The sequence below is a fragment of the Macrotis lagotis genome, chromosome X (genome assembly GCF_037893015.1).
Source record: "Macrotis lagotis isolate mMagLag1 chromosome X, bilby.v1.9.chrom.fasta, whole genome shotgun sequence".
NCBI lineage: Eukaryota > Metazoa > Chordata > Mammalia > Peramelemorphia > Peramelidae > Macrotis > Macrotis lagotis.
Window position 1 is genome coordinate 254069046 of NC_133666.1, and position 18789 is coordinate 254087834.

The 18789-nt window shown below is 35.3% G+C and overlaps 1 protein-coding gene across 15 annotated transcripts in view; it reads right to left on the reverse strand.

The window, feature by feature from the left end:
- Nucleotides 1-18789, reverse strand: part of MAST4 (microtubule associated serine/threonine kinase family member 4) — an 880607-nt gene that overhangs the window by 581314 nt on the left and 280504 nt on the right. The window lies entirely within an intron of this gene.

The window sequence follows — 18789 nt, forward strand, 5'->3', positions numbered from 1 at the left end:
ATCTTGAATTATTCCCACTGCAGATTTTCTGTTCATGATGCAGATGCCATCAAGAGGAAGCCTAAAATACATTTTTACCCAATTTGGATACACACAGAAGTAAGGAGAAAGCTAAAATACAGAGAAGTGAAGACTGGGTTTGGAGACAGAAATAACCAAGTTTACATTGTACCTCAGACATTTATTGGCTGTGTGATCTCTCTGAAGCCTCAGCTTTCCTCATTTATAAAACTAGAGGGTTGAACTAAAGCATCTCTAAACTTCTGTCTAGATCTAAGTCTTTAATCTTATCATTAGATAAGTCAGAAGTCAGTGCTTTAAAAATTGGGACTAGAGTTGCTTTCCTATGACCTGTGACAGTGCAGTCCTCTATTACTTTCTAATGTCCTATCTAAAACTTCTTTTCTACAGTAGATACCACTGCCCATTTTTTTTATGTCTCCCTTTCAGTATATGTAAAACTCTATGAAGAGAGGAGCCATATTTTTATCCTAAAAACATAGAATAGTATTCCATGAAGATTTTGTCATAAAGATGAAAAGTCATAAGTTGCAAGATTTCAAAAGTATGAATAGACATGGAGGACATGTTACTGGACAGGATACCAACTGGGCCAAAAGAGTAAACCCTTGATAATTTCTGACTGCTGGCTTCTCAAATTCACATAGAACTCTGTTTTTGTGAACACAAAATTATGAAACAGAGTGCTTGTCAGAGGTATATGTGAGGCGTTCAACAGACACCAAACAAAGGAAATCTATTCAATTCTTCTGATTGCTAATTTAGTCCCCCATTTGTCCTCTTTTATAATTTAATTTTCTCATCTTACCCAACATCTTCCTTTGGGTAGCATTTTCAGAATGCTATTTTAAATTAAAATGCTCGACATTCAAATGTAAGTTCTTTGAGGTGGGCAATTATTTTCTAATTCTTATCCTTGCATCCCCAACAAATAATACAATAACTTAAATCTCAGTATTTTTTTTCAGTCATTTTTCTGGCTAGACTCTTTGGGATTCCATTTGAGGTTTTCTTGGCAGAGATTTTTGCCATGGTTTGCCATTTTCCATTCATTTGACAGATGAAGAAACTGAGGTAACCAGGGTTAATTGATTTGCCTAGAATCACAGAGATAGAAAATATATGAGGTTAAATTTGAACTTCAGAAGATGAAAGTCACTGACTTTAGGGCTAGCACTCTATCCACTGCACCAACTAGATGCTTTCCTAGTAGATCATCAATTGCTGATTGATTGATTCAACTGAATTGCTGGTAGAGGAAAAATAGAAGGGGGGAAATCACAATGATGCACATTTTAGATAATTAAACCTCACTACGTACTAGTGAACCAAATTCAAATTTCATCACAAGGTTTCATATTTTAAAAGTTGCTTAAAAATAAGCTTGCTCTTTTTAGGAGAGAATTCAGAAAAGAATAAAATATCTTTAAAAAGAACTGCCTATTAGATGCCCACTTTGTACTTATATAGTTAGATAGTACAGTGTTTAGAGACTTCAAATACAACCTCAAACACTTCCCAACTGTGCGACACTAGAAAAGTCTTTTCATTTCGGTTTCCTCAACCATAAAATGGGGACAGTAATAACATCTACCTTTGATGATTGTTGTGAGAATCAAATGAGATAATGTGTAAAATATCTATTTCTAGCAGCTAGTAGGTGCACCAAAAATGAGGACTTATGTATGTAACAGAAAGAACTGTACTAGAAGCCAAAAGGGAGGGGGGGAATCTAGAGACTGAAAACTTTAGCTTCTAGGTGGTACTAATAGGATATTGATACTATGCATATTATTTTGCTGTTTTGAATTTTTTTAAATCACCATAAATTCAGTTTGCCCAATAATCTAACAAGTATTGTCCATTTTGTTTGAGGTCACATCTTCCTGACTTCAAATCTACCCTCAGACACTTACTAAATAACTATGACTCTGGACAAGTCACTCAACCCAGTTTGCCTCAGTTTTTTCATCTGTAGGATAACCTGAATTTAATTAGTTGCAAAAAAGAAAAGAAAGGATCACCCCATAAAAGAACTTTCAAACACAGTCCCTAGAGGACTCTTCCATAAAGCCCTTTGGCAGACTCCATTTGCTAGCAATCTTAGAGAAGCTTAGAAGTCTCCGTTGATTCGGATTTGGTAAGAACTTAATCTGTGTCAGCCACTGTCCTTTAACTACTGTTTTTATCACATCTCCCTTGCAACTGTCATATACAATCAAAAAATCCAATACAGTTATCATTTCCAAATTGCAGGGGTTAGGGACAATCTGGAAAAATCTTTACAAAAATTTTTAACCCTCCTGTCATGTTAGAGAAGTTTGAATTATTATAGTATTAAAATATAAACTATGTTGATATTTTACAACACTATACATACATTTAATGCATTCCTGAATTTCTGAAGTTTCTTCAAAATTCACAAAAAAATTCCTACTTAATTTCTTATGGTGAATCACTATATAATTGAAACCTCAATGGAAAAATTACAATGCAAAAGGGATAAGTGTATATTATAAAACAGATATTCTTGGAGTTATATCTAAACAAATTTGAGATTTTAATTCTCCAAGCCCTCTAGAAACATGGGTTCAAACTATTTTCCTCTTGTAGTCAGTACTTTAAAAAGCACAGGACAAGCAAGCATCCTTAAAAGTCACTCTTCAGGGGCAGCTGGGTGGCATAGTGGATAAAACACCCGGCATAGAGTCAGGAGGAACTCAGTTCAAATTCGATCATTTATTAATTATCTAGTTGTGTGACCTTGGGCAAGTCACTTAACTCTGTTATCTTGGAACTCCTCTCCTCCCAAAAAAGCAAAAAACAAAAAAAAAAGTCACTCTTCAAGAAACATTTGTTGGGGGCAACTAGGTGGTGCAGTGGATAGAGCACCAGCCCTGGAGTCAGGAGTACCTGAGTACAAATCTGGCCTCAGACACCTAATAGTTACCTAGCTCTGTGGTCTTGAGCAAGCCACTTAACCCCATTTGCCTTGCAAAAACCTAAAAAAAATGTTAAATATCTGCTATTTTCCAAGCACCAGGCTAAATCCCAGGAATACAAAGAAATTCAAAAACAGTCTCTGCCCTCAAAGTACTTACAATCTAATTAATGAAAGATATAACATGTAAAGAAATATAGTATGTAAAAACAAGTAATGTACAGAATAAATTGGAAGTAATAGCAGAGGGAAGGCATGAAGATTAAGAAATGTTTTAAGAAAATGAGATTTTTAGCTAATATTTGAAAAAAGCCAGGAGGCAGAGAAGAGGGTGGAAGAGAATTTCTGGCAAGAGTGAAAATGTGAAAATAGTAATTTATTTATGAAAATAGTCAGTGAAAATGCCGAGCATAATGGAGGAAATATTTTGTATGATGAATAGCAAGGAAACCAATAACTCTAGATTATTGAGTACAGAAAGAATAATAAAAAATAAGACTAGAAGGGAGGCAAGTTGTGAAGGACTACAAAAATCAGAAGATCTTATTTTATATTTGATCCTGGAAGCAGAGAATCATCAGAGTTTATTGAGTAAGAGGATGACATAGTCAAGACCTGCATTTTAGGAAAATCAAATTAGCATTTGAATGTAGGATGAAGTGGAGTAATCAGAGATTAATCAACTGGCTACTACAATAATCCAGATGGGAAAAGATGAGAATCTGAACAAACGTGTAGGGTCAAGAGAACAGAAAAGGGGCATATACAAGAGACTTTACAAAGGTAGACAGACATAAGTCATTTAACGCTCTTTACCCTGTCTAATTAGTTTTAAATCCTTCAAATGAATTCTGAAAGGGCAAAAGACAGATCTGATGATAAAATGGAACTCCCTTCCAAAGTAAGGAAGCTTTCAGAACTAACTTTAAGTCCCCATGAGTTCTAAGATTCAAGCAGAACATCACTTCAGAAACCTGTTCAATTTCTAGGATGCTTCATTTAGTTCCTCTTTTACCCTCTTTATCATTTTCTTTCTATCCTTCTTTGGCATCCTCTTTTGAGGAAGCTGTAGAGTTTTACTATCTGAAGAAAAGAGGATGAGCTTCCAATAGAATTCTCTGCCTGTCTGGTTCTGAAAAGGGTGGCCATTTGGAAGTTCCTAGTCATTAGGCAACCCCAATTCCTAGAAGTAGTAGAGGGAGAAGAGGGGGGGAGAGTTAAAACAAGCAATAACTCATCATGTGGACTATCTGCATAGGAAATCAGACTCAAAGTAAGTCGTCTCTCTGACAGAAATTCATTGAGAAGCAAGCATCTATCAAAAAACTATAGAAGAGCTATATGTCTCATTACAAAGGTCTCCTAAAACTCAAGCTTACTTCCAAAAATGAAAACCATAATAGAGTGATAGACAGATGGATAAATGGAGAGTTAGACATATATATGTATTCACCTTCTAATTATATGACACAGAAAATTAACAAAAATTCAAAAATGGAAAAAAGATTTATAAGCATAGAAACAATAAATGTTTCAAAAAACACATTACCATGGCAAAAATGCCAGTCCAGTGAATTATCTGTTGCTTGGAGACTTAAATAAGCAGAAATATTCTTCAATTCGATAAATTATTTCTGTTAAGTTACATATTTTTCTCTGTACTAAATGGGCTTGATTCAGCAGAAAGAAGTTAAACCAATTGGTGTGTTTCTGGAGTAGGAGTCATACTCCCCCCCCCCCTCCATATATGTACTCTTAACCTAAATGTATCATAAATTTGAGGAGGAGAAAACAGTAAATAGTAACAAGAATGGTATTCATAGCATGCAAGGTTTACCATAAGATGAAACTGGTACTGTACCTTGTAGTTTTGCCTGTGTACAATATAGTATACATTATTAGCAAGGAAAGTAGAAACAGGGAATAAGAACAGAAAATCCAAATCTGATATTTTCAGAGGAATGAAATCTTCTTAAAATTTCTTCCAAGAAAGAGCTATAATTTAGATTCCACAAATGTTATCAAAATTACTTTCCTAAGCTACTTGTCATTTTCTTTCTCAAATACCTATTACCTCAGGGATAAAATAAAAACTTATTTAAAGTCCCCAACCAAGTATAGTTAGAATTTATTCCCCTTCTGACAATCCAGACTAGCCTGTTGGCTATTTTCCAAACCAAAGAATCCATGCTTTAACATGGGATAACCTCAAGTTCCATCTTTCTCCCCTCTTCTGTCCCTTCTCCCCACTCCTTCACCTCTGTCTGTTAGAATCTTTAGCTTCATTCAATGCTCATCTCAAGGGCCATCCTCCTAATCCTGCTCATTATTTACTCTGGCTTCCACCTCAAATTTCTCTGTATTTCCTTAGCATTAAACCTGCTTCATTTCACCACAAAAGCATAATTCTTCTGGGGTAGTTATTGTCTTTTGTTTTAATCTTTCTGTTCCACAATACCAAACATAGCACCCAGCCCAGAGAAAGCACTTAATATTTTGAATTGAATGCTCTATTCAGATCTACCATTAGCCTTAGAGAAAGAGGTGATACAGGGATAAATGAGATCCTAGTCTGCCCTTATTAACTATTCATGTGCATCTGAATTCATCTTTTTTTTACTCGGCTGTTCAAGCACGGTCTTTGGCAAGCTTTTTTTTTAAAACAGTAAGTGATATGTATACTGCATCCTACGTTTTCAGAGGCAATATTCACTCAATGCCAAAGCCACTTATAAATAGCCATATTTTTGTTAGATTTATACCCATCTAGATTCCTTAAAGTTGCTCTTGGAGCTTAATGAGGCACTTGGATGAGAAACTATTCATGCACAACATAGCACATTGGCTAGATAAACAAGCTTGTCTTTTGGCACTCTGACACTGCTGTTCTCATAACATTCAAATATTCATTTTGACTAATAAAGAAAGCCCACCCAGACTCCTCAACCCCTTGAAGTCTCAAATTGGGAACACACTCGGCTGACCATCCAACATTGCCTTCATTAAGATTGTTGCAATGTTAAATTCACCCATGGGCCAGCTAAGTGGCTCAATGGCTGAAAGAGTAGGGCCTGAAGTCAGAAAGACTCATCATCCTGAGTTCAAATCTGAACAAATCATTCAACCTCTTTGCTTCAATTTATTCCTCCATAAAAGAAGCTGGAGAAGAATCTGGCCAACTGCTCCAGTATTTTTGCCAAGAAAACTCCAAATGGTGTCATATGTTGACACAAGTGAAATGACTAAATGATAATTGAACAACAAAGAGATGATGCAAATGTTTGAAAGTATCCCTAAAAGGGAGTAGCTGGATGGCTGGTGCAGTAGACAAAGCACTTGCCCTGAAGTCAGGAGGACCTGAGTTCAAATGTGGCCTCATACACTTAATAATTGCATAGTGTGTGACCTTGGGCAAGTCACTTAACCCTATTGCCATAAATAAAAAAAAATTTGAAAAGAAAAAAAGAAAGTATCCCAAAATGATCAATGTGTTCAACAATATTTTAAGTAGATTTTTTGGTGAAAAATAATAGGAAATTAAAGGACCTCTAATGTGTGATTTGTATGACTGATGCAGAGTTGAATGAGCAGAAACAATTATATAACAACATTAGTTACAAAGAAAAACATGACTACAAAGAAGAGACTCCTTTGCATTAGTGAATCATCTATATACTGTGCATATATTTTCAGATTGTTTTCAATGTATTGCTCAGTTTCACAGATAATTTTTTTCTTCTTCCTTTTTGTCTTTAAAAAACTGCTATTGGAGGGGACTTCTGGCCATGATGGTGGAGAAAAGCCAGGCATTGTGCTTAGGGTTCCTGGCTTTCCCTCAGAATTAATATGAATCGGGCCTCTTGACAAAATTCAGATCCACAACATCTAGAGAAGAGCAAAGGCGGCAGAGTGAGACCTGGGTCTAACATGAGAACAGCCACAGAATCTTTGGCTTTGTGAACTGGCAGGAGAGCTCTAGCAAGGTTGAAGGAAGAGTTCCAAGACAGTGGGAGGGAGAGCTCCAGCAATGGGACTAGACATCAATCCATTCAGTTACACTGGTCTGGAAGAACAGGGCCCCTAGCCCCATATTTTCAGCAGAGTTGCCATGTTTCCTGTTGAATTCCCCCTCCTGTAACTGTGAAAGAAAGGGTCTCTTCCCAGAACAAACACAGTCACAACCCCATGCCCACCCCCACTCCCCAGGCTCAGGTGTGAGCAGCAGATCTCTCTCAGTACTGAGTGAATAATGAGATTAACTATACAGCCTGAGGCTCCAGCATATATTGTTCCAGTATAATCCAGACCCTGCTGCTCCCCCCCACCCCACTGCCTGCCAACTTGGAGTTACTAAACCCTGTGAGCTAAACCTCTAGAAATTTCAACTCAAAAGGTCTGTGAACCAGCCTCCCCCCAACACAAGATCTTAGGAAAGTGAAGAAATGCCAGTGGAAGGGAGGTGGGAAAGTGAATTTAAAGCTACCTCACAGACAAATACCGGAACTCAGCGAGAGCTAGCACTTCTGAGGAGAATATGAATTGGTCTCCAGCCTAGAAAGAGGTCACAGAAGAAATCAGGAAGGAGTTTAAAAATCAATTGGAAAAATTGGTAAAAGAAATACAAGAGAAAATTAACACCCTGCCACAAGAAAACAAATCCTTGGACAAATGGAAAATTCCTTCAAAAGGAAAATTGACCAATTGGAAAAGGAGTTGCAAAAGGTAAATGAAGAGAATCCTTCTCTTAAAAAAAAGAATGGAATCCATAGAAACTAATGAATTCAAATGACAAAAGAATCTGTTCAATCCAAAAAAAATTTTAAAAAATAGAAGAAAACGTAAAATATCTCATTGGCAAAACTACTGACCTAGAGAATAGATCCAGGAGAGACAACTGAAGAATAATTGGGCTTCCTGAACACAATGAAGATTTAAAAAAAAAAGCCCTAGACTCAATATTTCCAGGTTTATTGAAAGAAAACTACTCTGATATGATAGAACCAGGGCAAAATAGTTATTGAAAGAATACACCGGGAGGCTAGGTGGCACAGTGGATAGAGTACGAGCCCTGGAGTCAGGAGTACCTGAGTTCAAGTCTGGCCTCAGACACTTAATGATTACCTAGCTGTGCAGCCTTGAGCAAGCCACTTAATCCCATTTGCCTTGCAAAAAAACCTAAAAAAAAAAGAATACATCGATCCCCTCCTGAAAGGGATCCCAAAATAAAAACATCAAGGAATATTGTGGCTAAATTCTAGAACTATCAGATAAAAGAGAAAATCCTGCAAGCAGCCAGAAGGAAACAATTTAGATACCAAAGAGTCACAGCAAGGATTACATATAACCTGGCTGTATTAACATTAAGGGATCAAAGACGTGGAATACAATATTCTGAAGAGCAAAGGAGTTTGCCCTATCTTGCAAACTGAGCCTTGTCTTCCAGGGGAAAAGATGGACATTTAACAAAATAGGTGACTTCCAACTTTTCCTGACAAAAACACCAGGACTGAATAGACAATTTGGACTTCAAACAGGAGACTCAAGAGACACATGAAAAGGTAAAAAAGAGAAAAGAAAAAATTACTATCCAATAAGATGAAACTGGTTATATCCCCACCTGAGAAAAAGATTCTCAAAACTCTTCAGCACTGTAACTCTATTAAGAGACAATATACTTAGCCAGAAGAAATGGACACTTGTGACTTGTCCATCACTTTGATAGAATGATTTAAAAACACTATCTCCTTAAGAAGGGTAATAGTAAAGAGACGGGAGGATGGAGGATATTTCATGGTGTAAATCACATTACACGAAGAGGTACAAAAGACCTATTTAATAGAGGGGAAGAATGGCAGACACTAGAATTGCCTGAATCTTACTCTCATCAGATTTGGCTCAAAGAAGGATCAACATATACACACATACACTCAGTTAAGAAACTTATCTTTCAAATATTAAAAGAGGAAAGGGGGAGGAGGAGAGAAAGAGGAATTAACATAAGGAAGGAAAGGAAGAAGGGGCAAAGGGAAAGGGGAAAGATGGGGAGGGGTGGATCTGAGGGGGCAAACACAACTGAAGGAAGTGGCATTAAGAAATAAAATACTGGGGAGTATGGATAAAGTGAAAAAGGAGAAAAATACAAACAGAGGGAAGATAGTATGGAGAACAATAAAGAGTTAGTAATTATAACTTTGAATGTTAATAGGATGAACTCTCCCATAAAACTTAAGTGAATAGCAAAGTGGAATAAAAGCCAGAATATTATATATTGATTACAGGAAATCCATTTGAGCAGAGAGATACAAAGATTAAGTAAAGGTTGGAGCAGAATATATTTTCTTTCAGTTGAAGTGAAAAAGGCAGGGGTAGCAATCCTTATCTCAGACAAAGAAACTGCTAAAATAGATCTCATTAAAAGAGATAATGAAGGAAACTATATCCTCTTAAAAGGTACCATAGACAATGAAGTGATTTCAATACTAAATATGTATGCACCAAAGTAGTATAGCATTAAAATTCTTAGAGGAGAAACTGAATGAGTTACAGGAAAACACAGACAGCAAAAGACTACTGGTGGGAGATCTCAACCTCTCTCTCTCAGATTTGGATAAATATAACCATAAATTAAAAAGAAGGAACTTAAGGAGGTAAACAGAATGTTAGTATGGAACTTATACAAAAATTGACCATGTATTAGGACATTAAAAACCTTATAGTCAAATGCAGAAAGGCAGAAATGGTGAATACTTCCTTCTCAGATCATAATGCAATAAAAATCACATGCAATGAAGGGCCATGGAGAGACAGACCTAAAACTAATTGGAAACTAAATAACCTCATTTTAAAGAATGAGTGGATCAAACAACAAATTGTGGGTAGAATTAATGATTTCATCCTAGATAATGACAATAATGAGACAACTTAACAAAACTTATGGGATCTAGCCAAGGCATTTATTATGGGACATATTATATCTTTAACTGCTTACACGAATAAATTAGAGAAAGAAGAAATCAGGGGCAGCTAGGTGGTGCAATGGATAGAACACCTGCTCTGGAGTCAGGAGGACCTGAGTTTAAATCCAACCTCAGACACTTGATAATTGCCTAGTTGTGTGACCTTGGGCAAAGCACTTAACCCCATTGCCTTGCACAAAAAAAAGAGAAAATCAATGAATTAAGCATGCATTTAAAAAATTAGAGAAAGACAAAAAAAAAAACAAACCAACCTCCAATTAAATATCAAATTAGAAATTCTAAAAATTAAAGGAGAAATTAATAAAATTGAAAGCAAGAAAACTATTGGACTAATAAATAAAACCAAGGGTTGGTTTTATTAAAAAAAACAACAAAATTGACAAACCTTTGGTTAATTTAATTAAATAAAGGAAAACCAAATTACTAGTATCATAAATGAAAAAGGTGAACTCACCACCAATGAGGAGGAAAATTAAAATAATAATTTGGAATTATTTTGCCTGACTGTATGCCTATTATTTGATAATCTAAGTGAAATGGATGAATATTTACAAAAATATAAATTGCCCAGGTTAAATGAAAAGGAAATTAAATACCTAAATAACCCTATCTCAGTAAAAGAAATTCAACAAGCTATCATTGAACTCCCTAAGAAAAAAGTATCTAGGGCCACTTGGATTCACAAGTGAATTCTATAAAACTTTTAAGGACCAATTGATTTCAATTTTACATAAACTCTTTGGAAAAAATAGGTGAAAATGGAACTCTGCCTAACTCCTTCTATGAAACCACTATGGTGCTGATACCTAAATTCAGGGAGAGTTAAAACAGAGAAAAAAAATTATCGACCTAGCTACCTAATGAATATAGCTGCAAAAATTTTAAATAAAATCTTAGCAAAGCAATCACAGCAATTTATCACTAGATAATACACTATGACCAAGGAGGATTTATGCCAGGAATACAGGGTTGGTTCAATATTGGGAAAACTGTTAATATAATGGACTATACCAATAACAAACCTAAGAGAAATCATGATTATCCTAATAGATGCTGAAAAACCTTTGACAAAATACAGCACCCATTCCTACTAAAAACATAGAGAGCACATGAATAAATGAAATGTTCCTTGGAATGATAAGTAGCATCTATCTGAAACCATCAACAAGCATTATATACAATGGGGATAAGCATTCCCATTAAGCTCAGAGGTAAAACAAAGATGCCTGTTATCAGCACTGCTATTCAATATTGTATTTGAAATGTTAGCTTTAGCAATAAGATAAGAATAAGAAATAGAAGGAATTAGAATTGGGAAGGAAGAAACAAAATTCTCACTCTTTGCAGATGACATGATGGTATACCTAGAGAATCCTAAAAAAATCATCTAAAAAACTAATAGAGACAAAAGTAACTTTACCAAAGTCGCAGGATATGAAATAAACCCTCATAAATCTTCAGCATTTCTATATACATCTAGCAAGATAGAGCAGAAAGAGTTAGAAAAAGAAATCCCAGTCAAGGTAACTTCAGACAATATAAAATACTTTGGAGTCTACCTGCCAAGGCAGACTGATAAACTTTATGAAAACAATTACAAAACAATTCTCACACAAATAAAGTCAGATTTACAAAACTGGACAAATATCAACTGATCGTGGATAGGCTGAGCTAACATAATGAAAATGATAATTCTACCTAAATTAAACTACTTATTTAGTGCCTTACCAATCAACTCTCAAAAAATTAGTTTATTGAGCTAGAAAATATAACTAAATTCATACAGAGAAACAATAAATCAAGATTATCTAGGGATTTAATGAAAAAAAGTGCAAAAGAAGGTGGTTTAGCCTTACCAGATTTAAAATTATACTATAAAGCATCAGTTACCACAACAGATTAGGTGCAAAAGAGACAGCAGAAAATGATTATAATAATTTGCTGTTTGATAAACTCAGTCCAGCTTCTGGGATAAGAACTCTCTCTTCAACAAAAACTGTTGGGAAAATTGGAAATTAGTATGGCAGAAACTTGGATTACACCAATATCTCACACCCTATACCAGGAAAAGATCAAAAAGAGTACAAAATTTAGACATAAAAGAAAACTAGGAGATCAAGGAATATCCCTTGACCATTTGTCAGTTGGGGAATGGCTTAAACAAGTCATTTGCATATTAAAGGATATGCAAAGGAAATTTATAACTGAGGAAATCAAAGTGATCCATAGTCATATGAAATATTACCCTAAATCTTTACTAATTAGAGAAATGCAAATTAAAGCATCTCTGAGATTCCACCTCTCACCTCTCAGACTCGCCAATATGATCAGAAAGGATAATGATCAATGTTGGAAGGGATGTGGGAAATCTGGGACACTAATACATTGTTGGTGGAACTGTGAACTCATCCAACCTTTCTGGAGAGCAATTTGGAATTATGCCCAAAAGGCAATAAAAAACTGCATTCCCTTTGATCCAGCAATACCACTACTGGGTCTAGACCCTGAAGAGGTTATGAAAAGACATCACTTGTACAAAAATATTCATAGCAGCACTATTTGTGGTATCAAAGAATTGGAAATCAAGTGAATGTCCATCAATCGGGGAATGGCTGAGCAAATTATGGTGTATGTATGTCATGGAACACTACTGTTCTATTAGAAACCAAGAGGGATGGGATTTCAGAGAAGCCTGGAAGGTTTTTCATGAACTGTTGCTGAGTGAGATGAGCAGAACCAGAAGGACATTGTACACTCTAATAGGAACATGCAGGTGATGATCAATCTTGATGGACTTGATCATTTCATCAGTGCAACAATCAGGGACAATTTTAGAGCACCTGAGAAGGAGAATACCATCTGTATCCAAAGAGAGAAACATGAAGTTTAAACAAAGACCAAAGACTATTACCTTCAATTTTTTTTAAAAAAGTGTCTTATATACTACATAATTTTGCTATCTCTAATATTTTATTTTCTCCTCAAGGATATTATTTCTCTCTCAACACATTCAGTTTTAATCAATGTATAGCATGGAAACAATGTAAAGAATATCATACTGCCTTCTATGGTGTGGTGGGGAGAGGGAAGGGGGGGAAGTATGAAATACAAACAGTACAAAAAATGACAGGTAGAAACTACTATTGTATATAATTGGAAAACAAATACAATATTTTTAAATTTTTATTTATTATATGGGATGTATTCCAGAAAAGGAAAAATTAAAGAGATTAAGATAAGTCCGGTGATATTAAAAGATATAAACTTAATTTCTGAAAAAGGTAAGAAATCTGATCAATTCAATGACAAATCACATTTCCAAAGGACCAGTGAAGCAGACCTCACTTCCTCATGTCTTGACACAGAGTCGATGAATTCAGGGTAGAGATTAAGACATTTGAGGAATATGGATAATGCAGGAATATTTTGATTTATTATACATACTTGTTACAAGGTTCTCCCCCCAACATTGAGGGTCAGGGGGAAACAGGTGGAAGGAAGAGGAAAATTTTTTGTCCATTTAAAAAGAAATTAAAATTTAATTGAAATATAATAATAAAAAATAAAGGACCTCTAAATACGTGCTTCCATGCAATAGCGAAACAAGAAGAAATAAAATAGGTCCCAAGGTGCTTGATAAAACTGTTCTCAGCCAGATGTCACTGGCCTGTGAGAAGCCTGTCCTTGAGTCTTAAATCCAAAGCTTATTTCATTTCCAGAGAAAGACAAACTGGAGTCCAGGGATCTATACAAGAATCCCAGATGAGGATAGCTCATCAGTTAAGGTGTGAAAATAACCATTTTACAACTTTTAGCTTTCCAACATCAGATGCAAAATATCTCATTTGTATTACTTTAACTTTTCAAGTCCCTAATGAATATTTTCAGTATTCAATTTCTTAGTTTTTGATACAAAAATATTTAAATAAAAACTAAGAATCCCAGCATACCAGATCATGTTGGTTTCTAGAATTCTTATTGAGAAGTTCATTCTAGCTCCACATCGGTCAAATTCCGCAAGTGTACTAAACTGATTTTGTGTTTTCCCTTCTCCATGAAGTCATTTACTTAAAGTTGTTTTGTCCCTATATGTCATTCTTAATCCCTTCCCACACTTCAGGAAAGAAAAATACTTATTTTTTTTTTGCATAGGATGTAGCACTACAGTTGTAATTATCTGTTGAGTTAATGAATTATCTTTATGTATTAATAATTAACACTGTTTTTTTTCTAATTACATGCATGCCTTTGCACTGGTTGTGTTTCCATGCATACCCACATGTGTACCTGTGTATTATACACATGGTGGGATAGCCAATGTGTGGGTGTTGTGTGCATAAATAAACACAGCATATTTATGTCTTGGTTGTTGTTTAGTTGATTGTTGTCCTTCCTTCTTAAAAGGATCAAAATGACATCGCTGTGCTGTAGTCAGGGCACAACATGCCCAACTATGGATGACCAGACCAATGTGAGCTTGGAAGTTCCAGCACAAGTAGGTACAAACAGCCCTTATGACATTTGGAATGGAAATGTCTATGAACGTGTGCATCTTGTTTCTCTAGAGTTTCTACAATTCAACTTCCCTTGTTGAGTATGGTGGTTTTTTTGATGTCGGCATGCCATGCTGAGCAGTCCTGAGCCAGTGTCTACCATTCAAGCAATTTCAACCTTCTTCAGAGAGACATATGCATAGATCATGCATGTATATATATATATATATATACACATATATTTATATATACATACATACATACAGATAGATAGATAGATAGATAGATACCATTGCAATTCGGTGCTTATAAAAAACATGTCATCTATGGCTATATGTGATACCCATGTGTAATGTACATAGATATATATAGAGAGCTGAGTGGTCTTGTGTGCATATGTGTGCTATGTCTGCTGCGTTCTTTTGATATATATGTATAATACATATGTGTGTGTTTTACCTTCCATGTATCCCAACACTTAAGAAATCAAAAGAGACACTGCTTCTGTCTTTATAAAGAAAAGATGCCTTTCAATCCTTGGCTCTGTAGTACATGAAGCAGACCCCAGTCCCAGTGACAGTAAATGGTTTCTGGGCATGCATTTACATATCAAGGAGCCAGAAGTCGAGATCCTGAGGTTCTGCTTCTCGTTCTGTATCTTCCTTGCTGTGAGCTGTCAGACATACTACAACATCTTCTGGCCACACTATACGGTTCTGAAAAATGATTAGAATACTGCCTCATCTCCCTCACCAGGGTTCTGGGAATCTCAGTAAATGTTTACATAGTACTTTTAAGAGACCTTTGCATACTGCCGTGTATAAAAAGTGAAGATGAGAATCACCTTCCCCCTCTTTCCCCCCTCCTTCCAAATAACCTCCACTACAAGATGATAAGGTACCCAATAAACTGCAGGCCTTGGGGTCCTGTTGTTTATATGCCCCCAACCTCTGACCAGCACTGAAGAGAAATTGTCCAATTTTATTTTTAATAAAATATCCTATAGCTACTGAATCAAAATGGTAGTCAAGAAGAAACTATTTGTATAGATTGTTTCAAGGACAAAACCTTGTCAACAATAACTATCCCACTGGGTGAGGGTGGAAGGGAATGATAGTAGACCTTTTCTATCCCCAAGCTGGGTGTTTGCTCAAGGATTATACTATCAGTCATTCAATCAACAAGAATTGATCAAACAGTTAACTGTTTAGAGATCTCAAGACAAAAATATTTCCCTTCTCCCTCACTGACTTGTCTTTACTTTAGGACAGCTTATACTTCTGTCCCTAGAAAAGTGTCAGCCATACTTTGGAATTAAATTATATATTATTAGATTAAACATTCAGATGGTACCCAAATTAAGCCAAGGACAAATCCTCAAGAGACTTTCTCCTTCCTTCATTCCCTGCAACTGATTTCAAATATTCAGGCTGAAGTTTCAAGATATGAAAGATTCCTAGTAACTAGAAATCTTAAGTTCTAATCAAGGGTAGTTTCATTTTGTTTTGATTTTGTTTTATTTTTTTAACCAGAACATTTTCATGATGAAATAGGTTAACTGTTATCAATTTATGAATAAATATTTATAAAGTATCTCTTTTGTGTTAGGCATTGTTCTGGTGCTGAAGGTAAAAATATAATAAATGAAACAATTCCTACTAATGGGGGAAATGATATTTCTATATAAGAATATTATAGATTTTAAAAAATTTAAATACAACTAGATAGAAAACATTTAAATAAAAGGTAATTTAATAGAAAGGGCTGGAGGTGGAGAGCAGGAAAAATGTTTAGTAAGAGGTAGAGCTTGTGAAGGAAAAGTTGATTCATGATGGAAGAGATAGATTCTAAACAGACAGCTAAATAGTGAATAAAGCCCTGAGCTAGAAATCAGGAGCTCTCCTCTTCATAAGTTCAAATCCAGTCTCAGACATTACCTAAATGTGGGACCCTGACTTAACTTCACCTCCATTTTCTAATCTGTAAAATGAACTAGAGAAGGATATGGAAAACAAACACTTCAATATCTTTGCCAAAAAAAATCCCAAAATGGGGACAGAGAGAGTTGGACATAAATGAAATGACTCAACAACAACAGCACTAACATTCCAAGTATGGAGAACAACTAGCTTGTGCCCTGGCATAGAAAGAAGAGATTGAATAATATAAATGAGGAATGAAAAGAAGGGTAGTTTGGTTGAACTGTAGAGTGTAGGAGGGAGAGTGAAATATAATAAGGCTGAAACTATAAAAAGTTATATTTCATTTTAAAGGCAATAAATAGGGAGTCACTGGGAACTTAATGAGTAGGAAAGATGCATGATCAGAGGTGAGTTTAAGGCAAATCACTTTGGTAACAGTGTGGAGAGTGGGTTGCTGTAAGAATAGACTGGAAACAAGCAGCCCAAGTAAAGTCTACGATAATAATCTGGGGAAGAAATCAAAACCATAGTGGTAGCTGTGAGAACACAAAAAAGAAATCCAGTACATAGATATTATAAAGACAGAAATTACAAGATTGTAATTGAGCACATTTTGTCAAAGTGAAAAATCTGAGAAAATGCCAAGGTTTGGAACTGGCAGCCTGAAAGAATGATGGTATTTTCAAGAGAAATAGAAAAATATGGAAGAGGGTTGATGGGTAGCAAATTTTGTTTTGAATATAGTAAGGTTTTTTTGTTTTTTGTTTTTTGTTTTTAATTTTTGCAAGGCAATGGGGTTAAGTGATTTGCCCAAGATCACACAAGTTGGGAATTGTTAAGTATTTGAGTTCAAACTTGAACTCGGGTCCTCCTAACTCCAGGGCTGCAACACCTAAGCTGCCCCGAATATAGTAAGTTTAAGAGGTCTCCAGGACAACTAATTTGAAATGTCCAAAAGGCAAAATTGTATCATGAACATGAGTTTTAAAATTCTCTAGACAAATGTGTCAAACTCAAATAGGAAAGCATCTCTGCTGTCCATATATTTACTAGAAAACTGCAAATTAACATTACCTATGTTGTACTGCATTTTTATTTATTTTGTTAAAAATTTGCAGATTACATTTTAATCTGGTTCAGGCAATTTGGAGGTAGCAGCAAGTTTGATATCTCTTCTCTAGAGTGTATATATACATATATGTGTGTGTGTGTGTGTGTGTGTGTGTGTGTGTGTGTGTGTGTGTATAAAAATATCAAAGGATTTCAGCACAGGACAAGGAGGTTTGGTTTTCTGGATCATTACTTGAAACACAGGAGTGAGCAGTGATAGAAGAAATCCAGCAGAAATCAATACAAAATATCTGTCTAGAGACTTGCAAATCTAATCAAGAGGTCTTTAAACTGAACAAGAAGAGAAAAGGAGAAAATATTCACATACTAACATATTCACTGAGTCAGATAGAATAGAGTAACAATTATAACATTAGTAAGAAAATTAGCAATAAAGAATTTGCTTCCTTTGTAAGAAAACTATAGCCAGAGAGATAGTCAATAATAATACTTACAATCTGAGATGATGATGATAATAATATGCAAATGTATACAAAATGGACAGGAAAAAAAGAATCCTGAAAATAAATTTGACCTCAAAGTTTTGACAAAGACAATAGACAAACATAAGTGTCTGCTCTGAGTCTGGCACTGTGGTAATCCCTGATAATAAAAAGAAAGGCAAAAAAAGTCTCTACTCTCGGAAGAGTTCAGTGTAATGGAGGACAAAACATGCAAACAACTATGTGTACAAACAAAATGTATGCATGATAAACTGGGGATAATCTCAGAGGAAATGCACTAAAACTAAGGAGGACTAGGAAAGACTATGTAGAAGAATGAACTTGAGCTGAGACTTGAAGGAAGTGAGGAGGCTGGGAAGAAGCAGGGCGGGCATTCTTGGCATGGAAGACAGCTAGTTGACAAGACTGTTCATAAGAATATGGCCATAAAATGTCTACTACAACAGTAAAGGGTTTAGAGAAAAACAGGAAAAAGATTAGCCCTATCAAGAAGATAAACTTTTGTGAGAAAATACACAACAAACCAGAGATTTGAAAGGAAAAGTTCAACACTCTCAATTTACATTTGGGAAAACTGAGGCACAGAGTGATTTTTTTTTAAAATGACTTACTAAAGATCATGCCGCTAGTTAACAAGCATTAATTAAGTGCTTACTATGTATCAGGAAAGAGAATGTTAGTGCTTGTCCTCAAGGAACTTACCTTCTAATATAAAGGAAAGGGAAACACCTTTTAGCATATTGTTTTGGGTTTTTTTTTTTTACAGATATACCAATCTCCTTCCTATTAGTTTTCTTACTGCGTTGTAATTGTTACTCTATTCTAAGTGACTTAGATATATGTGAATATTTTCTTTTTCTC